The 20,000-nt window shown below is 38.3% G+C and overlaps 2 non-coding genes across 2 annotated transcripts; both read left to right on the top strand.

The window, feature by feature from the left end:
* Positions 1 to 9,520: 9,520 nt before the first annotated feature.
* trnal-uag (transfer RNA leucine (anticodon UAG)) lies at positions 9,521 to 9,602 on the top strand. The gene has a single exon. It is a non-coding gene; the product is annotated as a tRNA-Leu (tRNA).
* Positions 9,603 to 10,098: 496 nt separating this feature from the next.
* On the top strand, positions 10,099 to 10,180 carry trnas-gcu (transfer RNA serine (anticodon GCU)). Its single transcript has one exon. It is a non-coding gene; the product is annotated as a tRNA-Ser (tRNA).
* The last annotated feature ends 9,820 nt before the right edge of the window (positions 10,181 to 20,000 follow it).

Below are 20,000 nucleotides of genomic sequence, written 5' to 3'. Positions count from 1 at the left end.
TTCTAACAAACTCATATAATCCGTTGCCCGACCTACTCCAATTTGATTCTTTTCACATATTTAGACATAATATAGTACTATGAAATGTTTCTGACCCAAAATATTACGAAATGTGATTGTTTACATTAAAATGCAAAAGTTGATGAAAAAGTATGATAAGGTGAAAAAAGTGACATTTTATGTCTAGAAAGTCACTTTTCATCAAAAGTACAATAACAAATCTAGTTCACATTCATCCTGTGTCCCCTTACACACTTGTGCTCTTTATCCGCTCAAAACGCTATACAGCGAACTAGAAGGCGCTAGGAGCAAAGGAAAGTGATTTTTCTAACAAACTCATATAATCCGTTGCCCGACCTACTCCAATTTGATTCTTTTCACATATTTAGACATAATATAGTACTATGAAATGTTTCTGACCCAAAATATTACGAAATGTGATTGTTTACATTAAAATGCAAAAGTTGATGAAAAAGTATGATAAGGTGAAAAAAGTGACATTTTATGTCTAGAAAGTCACTTTTCATCAAAAGTACAATAACAAATCTAGTTCACATTCATCCTGTGTCCCCTTACACACTTGTGCTCTTTATCCGCTCAAAACGCTATACAGCGAACTAGAAGGCGCTAGGAGCAAAGGAAAGTGGTTTTTCTAACAAACTCATATAATCAGTTGCCCTACCTACTCCAATTTGATTCTTTTCACATATTTACACATAATGTAGTACTATGTACTGTTTCTGACCCAAAATATTACGAAATATGATTGTTTACATTAAAATGCAAAAGTTGATGAAAACGTATGATAAGGTGAAAAAAGTGACATTTTATGTCTAGAAAGTCACTTTTCATCAAAAGTACAATAACAAATCTAGTTCACATTCATCCTGTGTCCCCTTACACACTTGTGCTCTTTATCCGCTCAAAACGCTATACAGCGAACTAGAAGGCGCTAGGAGCAAAGGAAAGTGATTTTTCTAACAAACTCATATAATCCGTTGCCCGACCTACTCCAATTTGATTCTTTTCACATATTTAGACATAATATAGTACTATGAAATGTTTCTGACCCAAAATATTACGAAATGTGATTGTTTACATTAAAATGCAAAAGTTGATGAAAAAGTATGATAAGGTGAAAAAAGTGAAATTTTATGTCTAGAAAGTCACTTTTCATCAAAAGTACAATAACAAATCTAGTTCACATTCATCCTGTGTCCCCTTACACACTTGTGCTCTTTATCCGCTCAAAACGCTATACAGCGAACTAGAAGTCGCTAGGAGCAAAGGAAAGTGGTTTTTCTAACAAACTCATATAATCAGTTGCCCTACCTACTCCAATTTGATTCTTTTCACATATTTACACATAATGTAGTACTATGTACTGTTTCTGACCCAAAATATTACGAAATATGATTGTTTACATTAAAATGCAAAAGTTGATGAAAAAGTATGATAAGGTGAAAAAAGTGACATTTTATGTCTAGAAAGTCACTTTTCATCAAAAGTACAATAACAAATCTAGTTCACATTCATCCTGTGTCCCCTTACACACTTGTGCTCTTTATCCGCTCAAAACGCTATAGAGCGAACGAGAAGGCGCTAGGAGCAAAGGAAAGTGATTTTTCTAACAAACTCATATAATCCGTTGCCCGACCTACTCCAATTTGATTCTTTTCACATATTTAGACATAATATAGTACTATGAAATGTTTCTGACCCAAAATATTACGAAATGTGATTGTTTACATTAAAATGCAAAAGTTGATGAAAAAGTATGATAAGGTGAAAAAAGTGACATTTTATGTCTAGAAAGTCACTTTTCATCAAAAGTACAATAACAAATCTAGTTCACATTCATCCTGTGTCCCCTTACACACTTGTGCTCTTTATCCGCTCAAAACGCTATACAGCGAACTAGAAGGCGCTAGGAGCAAAGGAAAGTGATTTTTCTAACAAACTCATATAATCCGTTGCCCGACCTACTCCAATTTGATTCTTTTCACATATTTAGACATAATATAGTACTATGAAATGTTTCTGACCCAAAATATTACGAAATGTGATTGTTTACATTAAAATGCAAAAGTTGATGAAAAAGTATGATAAGGTGAAAAAAGTGACATTTTATGTCTAGAAAGTCACTTTTCATCAAAAGTACAATAACAAATCTAGTTCACATTCATCCTGTGTCCCCTTACACACTTGTGCTCTTTATCCGCTCAAAACGCTATACAGCGAACTAGAAGGCGCTAGGAGCAAAGGAAAGTGGTTTTTCTAACAAACTCATATAATCAGGTGCCCTACCTACTCCAATTTGATTCTTTTCACATATTTACACATAATGTAGTACTATGTACTGTTTCTGACCCAAAATATTACGAAATATGATTGTTTACATTAAAATGCAAAAGTTGATGAAAAAGTATGATAAGGTGAAAAAAGTGACATTTTATGTCTAGAAAGTCACTTTTCATCAAAAGTACAATAACAAATCTAGTTCACATTCATCCTGTGTCCCCTTACACACTTGTGCTCTTTATCCGCTCAAAACGCTATAGAGCGAACGAGAAGGCGCTAGGAGCAAAGGAAAGTGGTTTTTCTAACAAAGTCATATAATCAGTTGCCCGACCTACTCCAATTTGATTCTTTTCACATATTTACACATTATATAGTACTATGAAATGTTTCTGACCCAAAATATTATGAAATATGATTGTTTACATTAAAATGCAAAAGTTGATGAAAAAGTATGATAAGGTGAAAAAAGTGACATTTTATGTCTAGAAAGTCACTTTTCATCAAAAGTACAATAACAAATCTAGTTCACATTCATCCTGTGTCCCCTTACACACTTGTGCTCTTTATCCGCTCAAAACGCTATACAGCGAACTAGAAGGCGCTAGGAGCAAAGGAAAGTGATTTTTCTAACAAACTCATATAATCCGTTGCCCGACCTACTCCAATTTGATTCTTTTCACATATTTAGACATAATATAGTACTATGAAATGTTTCTGACCCAAAATATTACGAAATGTGATTGTTTACATTAAAATGCAAAAGTTGATGAAAAAGTATGATAAGGTGAAAAAAGTGACATTTTATGTCTAGAAAGTCACTTTTCATCAAAAGTACAATAACAAATCTAGTTCACATTCATCCTGTGTCCCCTTACACACTTGTGCTCTTTATCCGCTCAAAACGCTATACAGCGAACTAGAAGGCGCTAGGAGCAAAGGAAAGTGGTTTTTCTAACAAACTCATATAATCAGTTGCCCTACCTACTCCAATTTGATTCTTTTCACATATTTACACATAATGTAGTACTATGTACTGTTTCTGACCCAAAATATTACGAAATATGATTGTTTACATTAAAATGCAAAAGTTGATGAAAACGTATGATAAGGTGAAAAAAGTGACATTTTATGTCTAGAAAGTCACTTTTCATCAAAAGTACAATAACAAATCTAGTTCACATTCATCCTGTGTCCCCTTACACACTTGTGCTCTTTATCCGCTCAAAACGCTATACAGCGAACTAGAAGGCGCTAGGAGCAAAGGAAAGTGATTTTTCTAACAAACTCATATAATCCGTTGCCCGACCTACTCCAATTTGATTCTTTTCACATATTTAGACATAATATAGTACTATGAAATGTTTCTGACCCAAAATATTACGAAATGTGATTGTTTACATTAAAATGCAAAAGTTGATGAAAAAGTATGATAAGGTGAAAAAAGTGAAATTTTATGTCTAGAAAGTCACTTTTCATCAAAAGTACAATAACAAATCTAGTTCACATTCATCCTGTGTCCCCTTACACACTTGTGCTCTTTATCCGCTCAAAACGCTATACAGCGAACTAGAAGTCGCTAGGAGCAAAGGAAAGTGGTTTTTCTAACAAACTCATATAATCAGTTGCCCTACCTACTCCAATTTGATTCTTTTCACATATTTACACATAATGTAGTACTATGTACTGTTTCTGACCCAAAATATTACGAAATATGATTGTTTACATTAAAATGCAAAAGTTGATGAAAAAGTATGATAAGGTGAAAAAAGTGACATTTTATGTCTAGAAAGTCACTTTTCATCAAAAGTACAATAACAAATCTAGTTCACATTCATCCTGTGTCCCCTTACACACTTGTGCTCTTTATCCGCTCAAAACGCTATACAGCGAACTAGAAGGCGCTAGGAGCAAAGGAAAGTGATTTTTCTAACAAACTCATATAATCCGTTGCCCGACCTACTCCAATTTGATTCTTTTCACATATTTAGACATAATATAGTACTATGAAATGTTTCTGACCCAAAATATTACGAAATGTGATTGTTTACATTAAAATGCAAAAGTTGATGAAAAAGTATGATAAGGTGAAAAAAGTGACATTTTATGTCTAGAAAGTCACTTTTCATCAAAAGTACAATAACAAATCTAGTTCACATTCATCCTGTGTCCCCTTACACACTTGTGCTCTTTATCCGCTCAAAACGCTATACAGCGAACTAGAAGGCGCTAGGAGCAAAGGAAAGTGATTTTTCTAACAAACTCATATAATCCGTTGCCCGACCTACTCCAATTTGATTCTTTTCACATATTTAGACATAATATAGTACTATGAAATGTTTCTGACCCAAAATATTACGAAATGTGATTGTTTACATTAAAATGCAAAAGTTGATGAAAAAGTATGATAAGGTGAAAAAAGTGACATTTTATGTCTAGAAAGTCACTTTTCATCAAAAGTACAATAACAAATCTAGTTCACATTCATCCTGTGTCCCCTTACACACTTGTGCTCTTTATCCGCTCAAAACGCTATACAGCGAACTAGAAGGCGCTAGGAGCAAAGGAAAGTGGTTTTTCTAACAAACTCATATAATCAGTTGCCCTACCTACTCCAATTTGATTCTTTTCACATATTTACACATAATGTAGTACTATGTACTGTTTCTGACCCAAAATATTACGAAATATGATTGTTTACATTAAAATGCAAAAGTTGATGAAAAAGTATGATAAGGTGAAAAAAGTGACATTTTATGTCTAGAAAGTCACTTTTCATCAAAAGTACAATAACAAATCTAGTTCACATTCATCCTGTGTCCCCTTACACACTTGTGCTCTTTATCCGCTCAAAACGCTATAGAGCGAACGAGAAGGCGCTAGGAGCAAAGGAAAGTGGTTTTTCTAACAAAGTCATATAATCAGTTGCCCGACCTACTCCAATTTGATTCTTTTCACATATTTACACATTATATAGTACTATGAAATGTTTCTGACCCAAAATATTATGAAATATGATTGTTTACATTAGAATGCAAAAGTTGATGAAAAAGTATGATAAGGTGAAAAAAGTGACATTTTATGTCTAGAAAGTCACTTTTCATCAAAAGTACAATAACAAATCTAGTTCACATTCATCCTGTGTCCCCTTACACACTTGTGCTCTTTATCCGCTCAAAACGCTATACAGCGAACTAGAAGGCGCTAGGAGCAAAGGAAAGTGATTTTTCTAACAAACTCATATAATCCGTTGCCCGACCTACTCCAATTTGATTCTTTTCACATATTTAGACATAATATAGTACTATGAAATGTTTCTGACCCAAAATATTACGAAATGTGATTGTTTACATTAAAATGCAAAAGTTGATGAAAAAGTATGATAAGGTGAAAAAAGTGACATTTTATGTCTAGAAAGTCACTTTTCATCAAAAGTACAATAACAAATCTAGTTCACATTCATCCTGTGTCCCCTTACACACTTGTGCTCTTTATCCGCTCAAAACGCTATACAGCGAACTAGAAGGCGCTAGGAGCAAAGGAAAGTGGTTTTTCTAACAAACTCATATAATCAGTTGCCCTACCTACTCCAATTTGATTCTTTTCACATATTTACACATAATGTAGTACTATGTACTGTTTCTGACCCAAAATATTACGAAATATGATTGTTTACATTAAAATGCAAAAGTTGATGAAAACGTATGATAAGGTGAAAAAAGTGACATTTTATGTCTAGAAAGTCACTTTTCATCAAAAGTACAATAACAAATCTAGTTCACATTCATCCTGTGTCCCCTTACACACTTGTGCTCTTTATCCGCTCAAAACGCTATACAGCGAACTAGAAGGCGCTAGGAGCAAAGGAAAGTGATTTTTCTAACAAACTCATATAATCCGTTGCCCGACCTACTCCAATTTGATTCTTTTCACATATTTAGACATAATATAGTACTATGAAATGTTTCTGACCCAAAATATTACGAAATGTGATTGTTTACATTAAAATGCAAAAGTTGATGAAAAAGTATGATAAGGTGAAAAAAGTGACATTTTATGTCTAGAAAGTCACTTTTCATCAAAAGTACAATAACAAATCTAGTTCACATTCATCCTGTGTCCCCTTACACACTTGTGCTCTTTATCCGCTCAAAACGCTATACAGCGAACTAGAAGGCGCTAGGAGCAAAGGAAAGTGGTTTTTCTAACAAACTCATATAATCAGTTGCCCTACCTACTCCAATTTGATTCTTTTCACATATTTACACATAATGTAGTACTATGTACTGTTTCTGACCCAAAATATTACGAAATATGATTGTTTACATTAAAATGCAAAAGTTGATGAAAAAGTATGATAAGGTGAAAAAAGTGACATTTTATGTCTAGAAAGTCACTTTTCATCAAAAGTACAATAACAAATCTAGTTCACATTCATCCTGTGTCCCCTTACACACTTGTGCTCTTTATCCGCTCAAAACGCTATACAGCGAACGAGAAGGCGCTAGGAGCAAAGGAAAGTGGTTTTTCTAACAAACTCATATAATCAGTTGCCCGACCTACTCCAATTTGATTCTTTTCACATATTTACACATTATATAGTACTATGAAATGTTTCTGACCCAAAATATTACGAAATATGATTGTTTACATTAAAATGCAAAAGTTGATGAAAAAGTATGATAAGGTGAAAACAGTGACATTTTATGTCTAGAAAGTCACTTTTCATCAAAAGTACAATAACAAATCTAGTTCACATTCATCCTGTGTCCCCTTACACACTTGTGCTCTTTATCCGCTCAAAACGCTATACAGCGAACTAGAAGGCGCTAGGAGAAAAGGAAAGTGTTTTTTTCTAACAAACTCATATAATCAGTTGCCCGACCTACTCCAATTTGATTCTTGTCGCATATTTACACATTATATAGTACTATGAAATGTTTCTGACCCAAAATATTACGAAATATGATTGTTTACATTAAAATGCAAAAGTTGATGAAAAAGTATGATAAGGTGAAAAAAGTGACATTTTATGTCTAGAAAGTGACTTTTCATCAAAAGTACAATAACAAATCTAGTTCACGTTCATCCTGTGTCCCCTTACACACTTGTGCTCTTTATCCGCTCAAAACGCTATACAGCGAACGAGAAGGCGCTAGGAGCAAAGGAAAGTGGTTTTTCTAACAAACTCATATAATCAGTTGCCCGACCTACTCCAATTTGATTCTTTTCACATATTTACACATAATATAGTACTATGTACTGTTTCTGACCCAAAATATTACGAAATATGATTGTTTACATTAAAATGCAAAAGTTGATGAAAACGTATGATAAGGTGAAAAAAGTGACATTTTATGTCTAGAAAGTCACTTTTCATCAAAAGTACAATAACAAATCTAGTTCACATTCATCCTGTGTCCCCTTACACACTTGTGCTCTTTATCCGCTCAAAACGCTATACAGCGAACGAGAAGGCATTCTGTAAAGGAAGCGTGCATGGTGCAGACACTGTTGGCGTCTGCATGAGCAGTTAGCCTGAAGGGGAAATTGGGGTCAGGTGTTTTCAATCAACGGGATGACCATCAGGTGTGAGTGAGCACCCTGTCTTATTTGAAGAACGGGGATCTATCAAAGTCTGGTCTTCACAACACATGTTTGTGGAAGTGTATCATGGTATGAAAAAAGGAAGTTTGTGAGGATCTCACACAAAGAGTTGTTGATGCTCATCAGGCTGGAAAAGTTCAAAAAAAAAAAAAAAATCTCTAAAGTGCCTGGACTCCACCAATCCACAGTCAGACAGATTGTGTACAAATGAAGGAAATTCACGAGCATGGTTACCCTCCCCAGGCGTGGTCAGCCAACAAAGATCACTCCAAGAGCAAGACATGTAACTGTCCACGAGGTCACAACGGATCCCAGGGTAACTTCTAAGCCACTAAAGGCCTCTCTCGCATAGGCAAATGTTAATGTTCCTGAGTCCACCATAATGAGTACACTGAACAACAGTGGTGTGCATGGCAGGATGGCAAGGAGAAAGCCACTGCTTTCCATAAAGAACATTGCTTCCTGCATGCAGTTTGCTAAAGATCACATGGACAAGACACAAGGCTACTCGAAAAGACGTTTTGTGGACAGGTGAGACCAAACTAGAACTTTTTGCTTTAAATGAGAAGGGTTATGTTTGGGGGAAGGAAAACACCGCATTCCAGCATAAGACCCGTATCCCATTTCTGAAAAATGGTGGTGGTAGCGTTGCAGTTTGGGCCTGTTTCGCTGCATCTGGGCCAGGACGGCTTGCCATCATTGATGGAACAATGCATTCTGAATAATACCAGCAAACTCTAAGAAAATGTCAGGACATCTGTCCGTAAACTGGATCTCAAGAGGAAAGTGGGCCGCGCAGCAAGACAACAACCCTAAGCACACAAGTCGTTCTACCAAAGGATGGTTAAAGAAGAATAAAGTCAATGTTTTGGAATGGCCAAGTCAAGGTCCTGACCTTGATCCAATAGAAATGCTGCGGAAGGACCTGAAGCAAGCAGCTCATGTGAGGAAACCCACCCACCCACCCACATACATCCTAGAGATGAAACTGTACTGTAATGAGGGATGGGCTAAAATTCCTCCAAGCTGACGTGCAGGACTGATCAACAGTTACCGGAAACGTTTGTTTTGCAGTTGCTGCTGCACACCGAGGTCACACCAGATACTGAAAGCAAAGGTTCACATACTTTTGCCACTCACAGGTATGCAATATTGGATCATTTTCATCAATAAATAACTGACCAAGGTGTAATATTTTTGTCTGGTTTCTTTAATTAGGTTCTCTTTATCTACTTTTGATACTTGTGTGAAAATCTTACGATGCTTTAGGTCCCGGTAATGAAGATGTACAGAAAGCTCTAAAGGGTTCACAAACTTTCAAGCACCACCGTAAGTGGGATGTAAGGTCATGGCAGGAGAGCTCTTCCGCAAACACTACCGATGTGACCGTGGACCATGGGGTCTTAAGCCTAGACGAATCGCGTCCAAAAGACCACGCCTTAGCTCTGTCTTCAGCTGGAAATGGTTAGATGTCTCCGCCAGAGCCGGTTAAGCGTAAGGCACTTGAGTCTCACAACAGCCCATTTGTCGCGCCCATGCCAGATTTCTTGTTGTCCGGCGGAATGACCCGGTCACCTTCTTACCACGAACGGGTTTACCACCCCGCCGGCCTGGGGGTAGCGTGGCCGAGTGGTCCAAGGCGCTGGATTTAGGCTCCAGTCTCTTCGGGGGCGTGGGTTCAAGTCCCACCGCTGCCAGGGTAGCTAGCTTATGGTGGGTGATGTCTCGTCTCCAAAGGCTTTACGCAGGTTTTTCTTCCATGCTATACACCACGTAGCATGCTGCCTCACGTACGTCGCAATTCATGCCCCCCTTTTCCACGGTCGTTGTGTATATCCAGGTAGGGATGAAAGTTACATTTCCATCCATCCATCTTCTATACCGCGTAATCCTACTCAGGGTCACGGGTAAAAGTGACATTTTCCAAAGAAATTTAACTCGCCGAGACGGGCAGTCCATAGGTAGTCGGTACCTAGCCGCCCAAGGATCGGATTGCATTGCGACGGCTCGACTATGGAATTGTCCCGTTCTGTGAGACCTTTGGGCCGTCTCGCCGCATCGTCACCCTTCAGTTTATATGACGGCACAGCTCATACCTCAAGACTTGAATCAAATCTATTTGAGAAGCAGTCATCTAGTCGGCGAACATGAAACCCTCATTTGCATAGTTTTCGTTGAAGGGGGCGGGCCTCGGACGAGGTGGCCGAGAGGTTAAGGCGATGGACTGCTAATCCGTTGTGCTCTGCACGCGTGGGTTCGAATCCCATCCTCGTCGCAAACTTCTCACTCTCCTCTTTCCTCCTCCTCCTAATATTTGTACACATGCAAGACCATATAAGGCTGCTTCAGTAAAAAAGGGGGGGCCAATTAAAATGAAATATGCAATTACCCATTATATTCTTGGTTTTAACTAGAGATGCACCGATGTATCAGCCGATACCGAAATGCTATTTTTCATCTATCCATAATTTAAAAATATCTGATAATCCGACAGCACAAAAACTCTAGAAATTACTCAGAAAGTATTGGAGTTTATGGCGCATGATGATCAACCATGCTCTGCAGTGAAGGACATGGGATTTCAGCGACTGGAAAAACACCTTGAGCCTCGCGACACTTTACCGTGTCGGCGTTATTTCACATTCGTCTGCTTACCGGAGTTATACAACCGTATGACAGATCATATTCACGAGCTTCTTCATAACCACTCCGCGATGAACTTCACCACAGATGTGTGGTCTTCAGCTGTAAGCCTGACGAGTACGCTTAGTCTCACTGCTCAGTGGCTCCATTGTGATTTTAAACTTAAAGTCTTGCTTCATGCACAAGAACTTCCCGGTTCTCACACTTCATAAGAAGCACCTGCATCGCGTTGTAACTCGCGCTGCTCGCAGGTGAACTCTCGCGATACTCCTGGGCAGAAAGGGAACTCACATTCCTGCTTTTTAAAGGACCAGCGGAACATTTTATCCCTATATGAGAAGGACATCTGTGCACACTGCATGGACAATACACTTAATTAAGGGCTTTAATAACCAGTTTCACAATTGGAAGGTTGTCTTCTTTTTCACCTGGTTATTTATATATAAAAATATAAAGTATTTAGCATGTTTGTATTTAGGTACTTCTGTTTCTAAATAAATAAGCATTATGTCATCAAATCACAAGTCTGTTTTGATTTAATGGTCAGAAGCTGTACTATTTGACGAATAACCTAAAATCACAAACATGATACTTGTAAATAGAATCATTTCATATATGCAGTTTATTAGATCCTTAAAGTAAAAAGACAGCTAAATAGTGAAAAACATAATTGTTGGATTTATATGAATGGATGACAATAACTTGCTAATAGTCCATCAACTTAATTGGCATGTGCTCCAGTCAGTGTTGTTCATGGGGAATTTATTCTACAACTTCTACAGTTGTAGTGAACTTCTACAGTGAAAAAAACCCAATCCTTTAAAAAACAGTTAATGAAGCTGAGGCTCAAAGGCGGGTCGCTGGCATAGAAAGTCTGCTGTTACCACCTGCAAGTACCAGAAGTCACTGACTGCAAAACTGTGTTTACAAGAAGAGTCACTGCAGTCATCAAAGTCGATGGTATAGAGATCTGCTGGGCTAGCGGTGTGGATGAAAGGGCTCTTGCTTCATTTTGTGCTTATTTTGTCTTCAATTCAACATATCCATCTCATTTGAAGAACACTGATTTTTCTTCAGCAATATGTTTTGAAACTTACTGTGGATGGTGACAAGCCTCTACCTACTCCAGTTACCAGAGTAATCAACCTCTTACAGTAATATCTGCCAAAAATGCCTCGTCTATTCTGTTGTCCTAAATGCTCTCGGAGAACGATTGTCAAATTAATCCAGCACATTGGTCTCATTCATGCACGAGGCAAATTTTTCAATAACTTGTGGTCTTAATGACTGTCAGAGGACCTTTTCAAAGTATGAGTCCTTTAGATGTCATATTTACCAAAAGCATAAAGACACTGTATTACAACGGACTATGGCTGATGATCCTCAGCATTTGCGATGGTGCAATGACGATGGTGATTTTGAAGTTTGCAATCCCCTCGGGTCTAAACGTAACAAGCAAAAACTGTGTGCAATCTACTATACAATTGGAAATATGGGTACAAAGTATTACTCTCAGTTAAAACATTCATTTAGCTTTACTTCCTTTTATTATCATTATTATTCATACTGTGTGAAATGTCAGGATGAGTGGACTGTCCTCTCACCAGGTGAGGAGGTTGATTACCAGGCACTAGATATATACAATGTTGTTGACAAATTACTTATTAGCACTAGATATTATTGCTGAAGACAAAACAGCCCCACTTTATACTGATTTTACTCCTCACCCTTTAATCTATCTTTCTTCTTCTTCTCCTTATTGTTATTATTATTACTAGAGTAGTAGCCTAGTAGTATTCATCTTAGCATAGGATTAGGAAGTGATTTCTAAAAACTGTCAATCACACCTTCATGCTAACGCTGTACATGATGTCAATGGTTCACTACTCCTCTCTCTCTCCGTAGATACTTACAGGGACCCTCGACTTTAAGTCTTTTTATTGCAAAAGCAACTGAGTTTCTTTTTTTTCCCCCGGTAACAATAATATAGCCTTATTCTGTTTACTCAGAAAGACTATAACTTTATTTACAGTTCCTCTCCTTAACTTCAGTCACTTCCTCACTGAAACCTATAATCAGAATAACTCCAAAGCCTAAGGTCTAAGCCTAAGTCTCCACTCTAAATCATGTGTCTAGAACACAGGCTCTGAACTCTTATCTAACACATTTAGTGTTTTATCTGCTTTAAAGCACCCACCTCAGCTCGTGCAGGCCGCTTAATTAGCTGATGATTTGAATCAGGTGAGTTTGGTGCAGGTTCTAATTGAACATCCTCAGGAGTGTAAAGAAGCCTCTCTCTAATATCTTTCTTACCGGTTCAACTCCAACTTCATCACCACCCCAAGAAAGCACTGCATGTTAATAGTGTTCTGGGTCAGTATCTAAACTGACAGTCTATTCACACACACTAGCACTACTGCACTTCACATCCAGTATTTCCTTCTCTAATGTAGTAGGTTCATTGGTAACAGGTTTGTCTGATTAGTATTCTGTTAACAATGTCGGTGTGTTGGTTTGGCGTTGTAGTTTGTGTTTGCCATGTTTGTAGTCTGAGGTGCATTCTGGGAAACGGACTCGCTGGTTTGCTGTGACATGACAATGACACTTGAGAGTTTACTGTTCAAGACTCAGAATTACTATACATTACTATAATTACCATCAAGCTGCACATGACATTTTATGAAAGTAGTACTATGTTTTTTCTCATTTACGGGTACCTCATACAGTCAAAAGGTTATTGAATTTTAATTATTTTCTTAAAAATAAAATAAAAAAAAGTAAAAACTGAGTTGTGATTAGTTGTGAAATTAGACAACACTTGCAGACTTGTCCTCTGAGGTGAAAAAGGTTTATTACAGAAAGATGGTTAATACAGCATAGAAGAAGTATCCCAGAAGACAAAAAAATTTACATGATCATTCTGTTTACAACGTTTACAGCCAGGCTCTTAATGCATGCTGTTACCTTCTTGAGCATCAGTGAATGTTTGCACCTTTTGGAATAGTCGTGTACGAGTCCCTCGGTTGTCCTCAGTGTGAAAAGATGGATCGGAACATCATATAACCTCTACTGGAAAGGGCTAAAATATGCAGGAAAAGCAAAGTATGTGAAGGACCTGGAGGATTTTTCTGAAGAACAGTGGGCAGTTTAACTGCTCAGGACAAACAAGGGACTCATGAACAACTATCATAACACATAAAAAGAGTCCTGGATCATTCAGGTAACGTCACACAATATTAAGAATCAAACGTGTGTAAACTTTTGAATGGGGTAATTTTGATTAATTCAGCTATTATCTTGTGGACTATATGTAAACATCTGTTATGCCATACTGCCATACTGTCTGGATGTTCCAGTAGGAATATAAATAAGCTCCAATTAGTCCAGAATGCAGCTGCTAGAGTCCTAACTAGAACTAGAAGATACGACCATATCACCCCGATATTATCAATACTGCATTGGCTCCCAGTAAAATCTCGCATTAATTATAAAATACTTTTATTAACCTATAAAGCACTAAATGGTCTCGCGCCACAATATCTAAGCGACCTTTTGGTTTTATATGATCCGCCACGCCTACTTAGATCAAAAGATGCAGGCTATCTGACCGGTACCTCGAATAGTGAAGGCTACAGCAGGGGGAAGAGCTTTCTCTTATAGAGCCCCACAGTTATGGAACAGTCTTCCTATTAGTGTTCGGGACTCAGACACAGTCTCAGCGTTTAAGTCTAAGCTTAAAACGTATTTGTTTACTCAAGCCTACCCTGACTAGATTCTGTTCTACTACTTCGCAGTCATAATTATATTTTTTCTCCCTCTCTCCTTTCGCCGAGCCCCACACGAATTTATGGAGATACTAGAGATCCAGATCCTTTCTGCCTCTGGATGGAGCTCAAATCTTCTTTAATTCCAGACTGCTGGGACTACGGCTGCTCTTAACGCCATACAGACTTCATATAAATCCATAATGAACTCTTTCACAATATCTGTTGTTACCCAGATGAGGATGGGTTCCTTTCTGAGTCGGGTTCCTCTCAAGGTTTCTTCCTCTTAAAACATCTTAGGGAGTTTTTTCTTGCCACCGTCGCCACTCAGTGGCTTGCTCAGTTGGGATAAATTCGCACCTTTAATATCTGTATACCATGTTGATATTTCTGTAAAGCTGCTTTGAGACAATGTCTATTGTAAAAAGCGCTATACAAATAAAATTGAATTGAATTGAATTATGTGAAATAGCTTATTCATGGCGGTACTAAATTAGAAACTTAGGATTTTTATGATCAATCTTATTTTGTAAAGAGTATTAAGATTTTGTAGATACTGCAAGTGGTATGTAAACTTCCGACCGCAACTGTATACCCACCCAGCTACCAACACACACACACACACACACACACACACACACACACACACACACACACACACACACACACACACACACACAAAAACAAATTCAACCATTTAAAAACAGCAAGGACTTTTATAAACAATCAAAAATAGACTACAATATGTACATTTTAACAAATTAACAAAGAGTCCACAGTTAAAACACTCTAAATACCTTCTTTTTGCAAAAGTTTTCAAAAGTCTTCTCTTGCGCCCGCACTCTCGATCTGATGCCAGCTGGAGCCACCTCTTCATGGTCCCCTCAACCTCCATCTCTGCAGCTTTAGCCGTGAAGAGGTTTCTATGAACATTGGAAGAAAGCAATGCATATCGTAAGCTTATTATGAATCCTAAGCATTAATTACGTTTATACCATGGTCAGTGTGAATATTGGATTCTGAATGGCTGGAAGGTGTGCATTATAACCGTTTATTGCACAGGTAGTTCCAGTCAGTTTGATCACTGTGAGCATTTCTAAATCAATGCGCAGCCTACATGCACACACAAACACACACACACGCACAGACACTTGAGCATACAGAGACATCGTGAACACACATTCGTACACACAGACACTTCTTGCCGGCCCTGTCTGCAACTTTGTCTGCAACAAAAAAAATAACTTTGCTGGTAAAAAGTTACATTATATTTCTCAGCAATGAGGTGTTACCATCACTGTTTGTGAAGTAATTCAACTCTCAGTTTTACTACACTACTGCTGCGCAACACTGACTATGTTTACATGGACAGCAGTAATCTAATTATTGACCTTACTCTGAGTAAGATAATAACGTGAATAAGGTGTTTACCTGCGTAGCGCCACGCCGTCCGACGTCCCTCCAGAATTTCACATATCAACATACAGTTCGTCTTTGTTATGGTATAGTATACAGTTTTGGGTGTTTTTATTTAATTTTTTTATGAACGCTTTAAGCGCAGTTATTTTTTTGTCATGCTGTACGTGCAAATAGACAACTGCTTGAAGCCGTGAACTGCATCCCAAACCGTGCACTTAGCGTCTATATAGTAGCCGAGATAGATGTATTTTCCCCACTACAGGCCTATAGTAGGCAAGTATGCGGATTGGGACGCAGCTGTGCTCTCTTGTTCGCCGTAAAATGTTGAGCACTGCCATGTGTGTACGTGTCCTGTCGCAAAATGTGGTGAAAACTCACACGACGTTAATAATGTGATTCAGGTGTTTACATGTCTGTAATACACGTTGATAATGCGACTAAAACAGGAGTACTACATGTCTTAATTCGATTAGTGCTTACTTCCAGTAATGACTTTAATCATATTAAGGTAATTAAAAATTGCTGTTTACATGGTAGTTTCTTAATCAAAGTATCGTCTTAATCGGGTTAACAGTGGATTATTGTGGTCCATGTAAACTCACTGACTGACTGCTGAGAGGCACATGATGCAGGAAATTCATACATGATTAATCTCTCTGTCTCTAATGGATATCTGTCAATTCATTCAAATAAATGTAATCTCATCACACTACTTTATCTCTGTGTCTGATTTATATCGGGCAAAATTCCAGATCTAACGACCTAACTAATAGAAATTAACTGTCATTTTAAACTTCTAATCAAAGTTTGTGCTTCTAAAATCAATGACAGCTTTAACTTTATTAATTGTGGAAAGACCATGGTATAAGCGGGGTAATCCATGGCTAGGTGACGATTTGAACGAGTGGTTCTTCTCCTCCACATCATGCACTAAAATCGTTTAATGCACATCTAGCTGTGGATTACCCCTTACATATCATCTGAGAGAGACAGCTAATTCTGTATGTAAACAGATATACTTACCAATCATGACCTCTCCAAGTTTGAGAGTGGCCAGTGAAGTCTTTCCATCGACTCCCCTCCAACTGAGGTTCTTTGCCAGGGAGTTAGCAATCACCCTCTTCAGTATGCGCCAGGTGCAGTCGAGCACATCCGCCCTGTCAATAAGCGCCAACCAGTTTACCCGAAACGGATGATTTTTAAAACAATAATATAATATAAAATATAAATAATTAATAAGCATGTATTGCCTTGTCAACTGTGTCAGTGCTTCTCACTACTCCTGCAGTTACCCTGCCCTGTGTGCTTTCCATGTTTTGCTCCTCTACCAAAGATTAGGTCATAACTGTTCCCTCATATCAAAGTGGTGTTGAATGAGTACGAGTGTGTCACCTTGAGAAAACAAACACTCTCAGTAGCTGTGTAATTGTGCAAGCAATTGTTAACAAAAAAAGTAAAAAAATTCTCACCAGTTTTTGCTTGTAATCTGGGCTCTGTTGCATCCTTCGCTCCAGACTACGCAGTTGAGGAAGATCTTGCAGGGCAGTAAATCTTCATAAATATCCAAAGACTGCACTTGGAACACCTGTAGTTGAAGCAATCTCAGTGGTTTGTTGGTCCAGCACCATCTCTAATTTAGTCAACGCCTCCCTCAGCATGGCTATGGTAAAGAAGTTAACAATATTTACAAACGATACACACTACAAAACTGTACAACTCCATCCTCAGTCTTATTCCTAACCTACACAAATTCCAGTAAGATGGCTGAGTGGAAATCACGGTTAATTAATACCTACAAAAGAAAGTCAATCAGAAAGCAGAAGAATACTTGGTACAGCCGATACTGAAAAAAAAACTTATCGTATCATTCTTTTTAAAATTTTAGTATCAACTTGGTACAGATACTTTTGACATCACAACTTACCAATTACAACATCCTTGAATTGCATGGATGCCAAGGATATTTTCCCATTCATTTGTAACAGATAGCTGCACAGTGACAGGGGCGGCTGTGGATCAGGTGGTAGAGCGGGTTGTCCACTAATCGTAGGGTTGGCTGTTTGATTCCCGGCCAGCAGGACTCCACATGCTGAAGTGTCCTTGGGCAAGACACTGAACCCCAAGTTGCTCCCGATGGCAAGTTAGCGCCTTGCATGGCAGCTCTGCTACCATTGGTGTGAATGGGTGAATGAGACACACTGTAAAGTGCTATATAAGTGCGCCATTTACCATTTTACCATTTATTGACACAGAAGCGGAGTCCATTCCATGGTGTTTTAATTAACGGAAGTAAAAAAAGAGATGAAGAGAAGGGTGGGGTCTTAGGAAGCAATAAAAAGAACAGGTGACTAGGTGAGAGAAAGCGGGACGCGGAAATGAAAGCCAGGTGAGAATGGCGGAACTGATGGTGTGTGTTTGCCAAGGACCATGCTAATGCTCTTACTGTGGATTATAACCTTGTGGATATTGATTCAGGAGGCTGGCGAACACTTCGGGAATATTCTGCCAAGGTGAATAAACGAGCGAGCGGAGTTTTGAGGGTTCGGAGGCACATCACAGGTTTGAGATCCTTTCTTTAATACTTTTGTGGAGAACCAGTATGTTTAAATCGTTGGATGTTACTGTCTGTAAAGAACTCCGAGTGTTAAGCGGAATCTGACTGCTCTTTCCCATGCTTTCGGGTTCACGAACTCCCGTACGCCTAAATCACCGCCATTGAAGTGCAACTTTTAAAGTGAACAACTTTTTTGTTTTGGTTAAGAATTATTTTGGGGTTAAATGTGTAATTTTCTGCCTTTTGTGTGTGAAAATTTTCTTTTATGAATAGAGCCTTGTTTCCTTATGGGTGCGTTTATTAATGCCACGTAGGGGAACTTTTTGGTTTTCATTATTTAGGTTTCTATGACTGAAACGATCTGTATTTTCTTATGTTTATTGCATAAATAATAATAAACTTATTTTGTAAGAATTGAGTAGCCTTATTCTGAGTGATGTCCAAATTATAAGTTATAAATGACTGTTAATTTGAACTGTCTGGCGTCCAAACCCCATAAGGTACCACGCTACAGAGTGGCGCCCAAATGGGGACCGAACCGTGAGATTTAGAAAGTTTAGTTGGGGTACTGAACTTAACAGACTTGGACATTTGCGTTATTGATGGACTTGACCATTGTTAATTCTTGTGAAATACAGTGTGTACATATATTTTCAGTTTTTCTGGTTGATGTTTACATGAAATGTATGGTTATTGAGAACATTCAGGAGTCTGTGTAACTACTTGCTGCTCTGTATTGTTTCTCTTCTTCCCTGGCCATGTCTACCCCTAACCCTCGAATCAAGCGCATCATTACTCTTGTCTTCTTGTTGAAGGAAAGAGCCAGGCTCCCACATTCAGTGGAAAAGCAGAGACTGCCTGTGATTTTGCAAGCAGCTGTTATCTGCCTTGCACCAAAAGCTCAATGGAAGGGAAACCGCTCCCAGCCTTTTTTGGGCGTAGACCTCTCGCTGATAGGTGAACTTGGCGACCAGTACTTTATGGAAAATTTTCCAGTCACGCACAGAGTCTTACTGAGCAACAAAAGAGCCAGGCTTCCACTTTCTGTAGAAAACCAGAGACTCCCTTTCATTTTGTAAGCAAATGTTAACTGCTTTGCTACAAAGGCACAAAAGAAGGAAATCTGCTCTGTCCAAGGTCTCGCTTTCCGGCTGTTCCTAGAGGACCTGATCCTACGGTGATGACAACCGGTCAGTTATTAAAGCAAAGTTCAAAATTGCTAGCTTGTTTCTGCCCAGTCTCGAACCAGGGACCTTTTGCGTGTGAAGCAAACGTGATAACCACTACACTACAGAAACCACAACAGAAACACCCTTTAGCTGTTGCCTATGGTCTGCTGATGAGAAGAGCACATAGTTAAACTTTTGTTCAGCCATCTGCTTTGAAATGTGATCCATGTCTATCTCCATGAAAGACTTGGCAACAAATGCCACACATATCTCAAGATTTTCAAAATCACTGAACCTTTCCTCAGATTCCTGCCCAAGCCTGGACAGGAGGTCGCATTTGCATGGCTTTCTTTCTATCTTTACCAATGACGGGAAGTGTTGCAATCTTTTGTTTTTCAATTGCTGAAGGTAAAATGACAGTTTTGCTTTAAATACCTTCACAGCACTGATCATATCACATATGGTTTTGTCTTTACCTTGTAACTGAAGATTGAGCTGATTCAGTTTCTCTGTCACATCAGCCAAGAATGCAAGATCAAGCAGCCA

Source organism: Ictalurus punctatus, unplaced genomic scaffold (assembly GCF_001660625.3).
Source record: "Ictalurus punctatus breed USDA103 unplaced genomic scaffold, Coco_2.0 tig00004965, whole genome shotgun sequence".
NCBI classification, from domain to species: Eukaryota; Metazoa; Chordata; class Actinopteri; order Siluriformes; family Ictaluridae; genus Ictalurus; species Ictalurus punctatus.
Note: the sequence above shows the minus strand (reverse complement) of the source record. Positions and strands in the feature narration are given on the sequence as shown.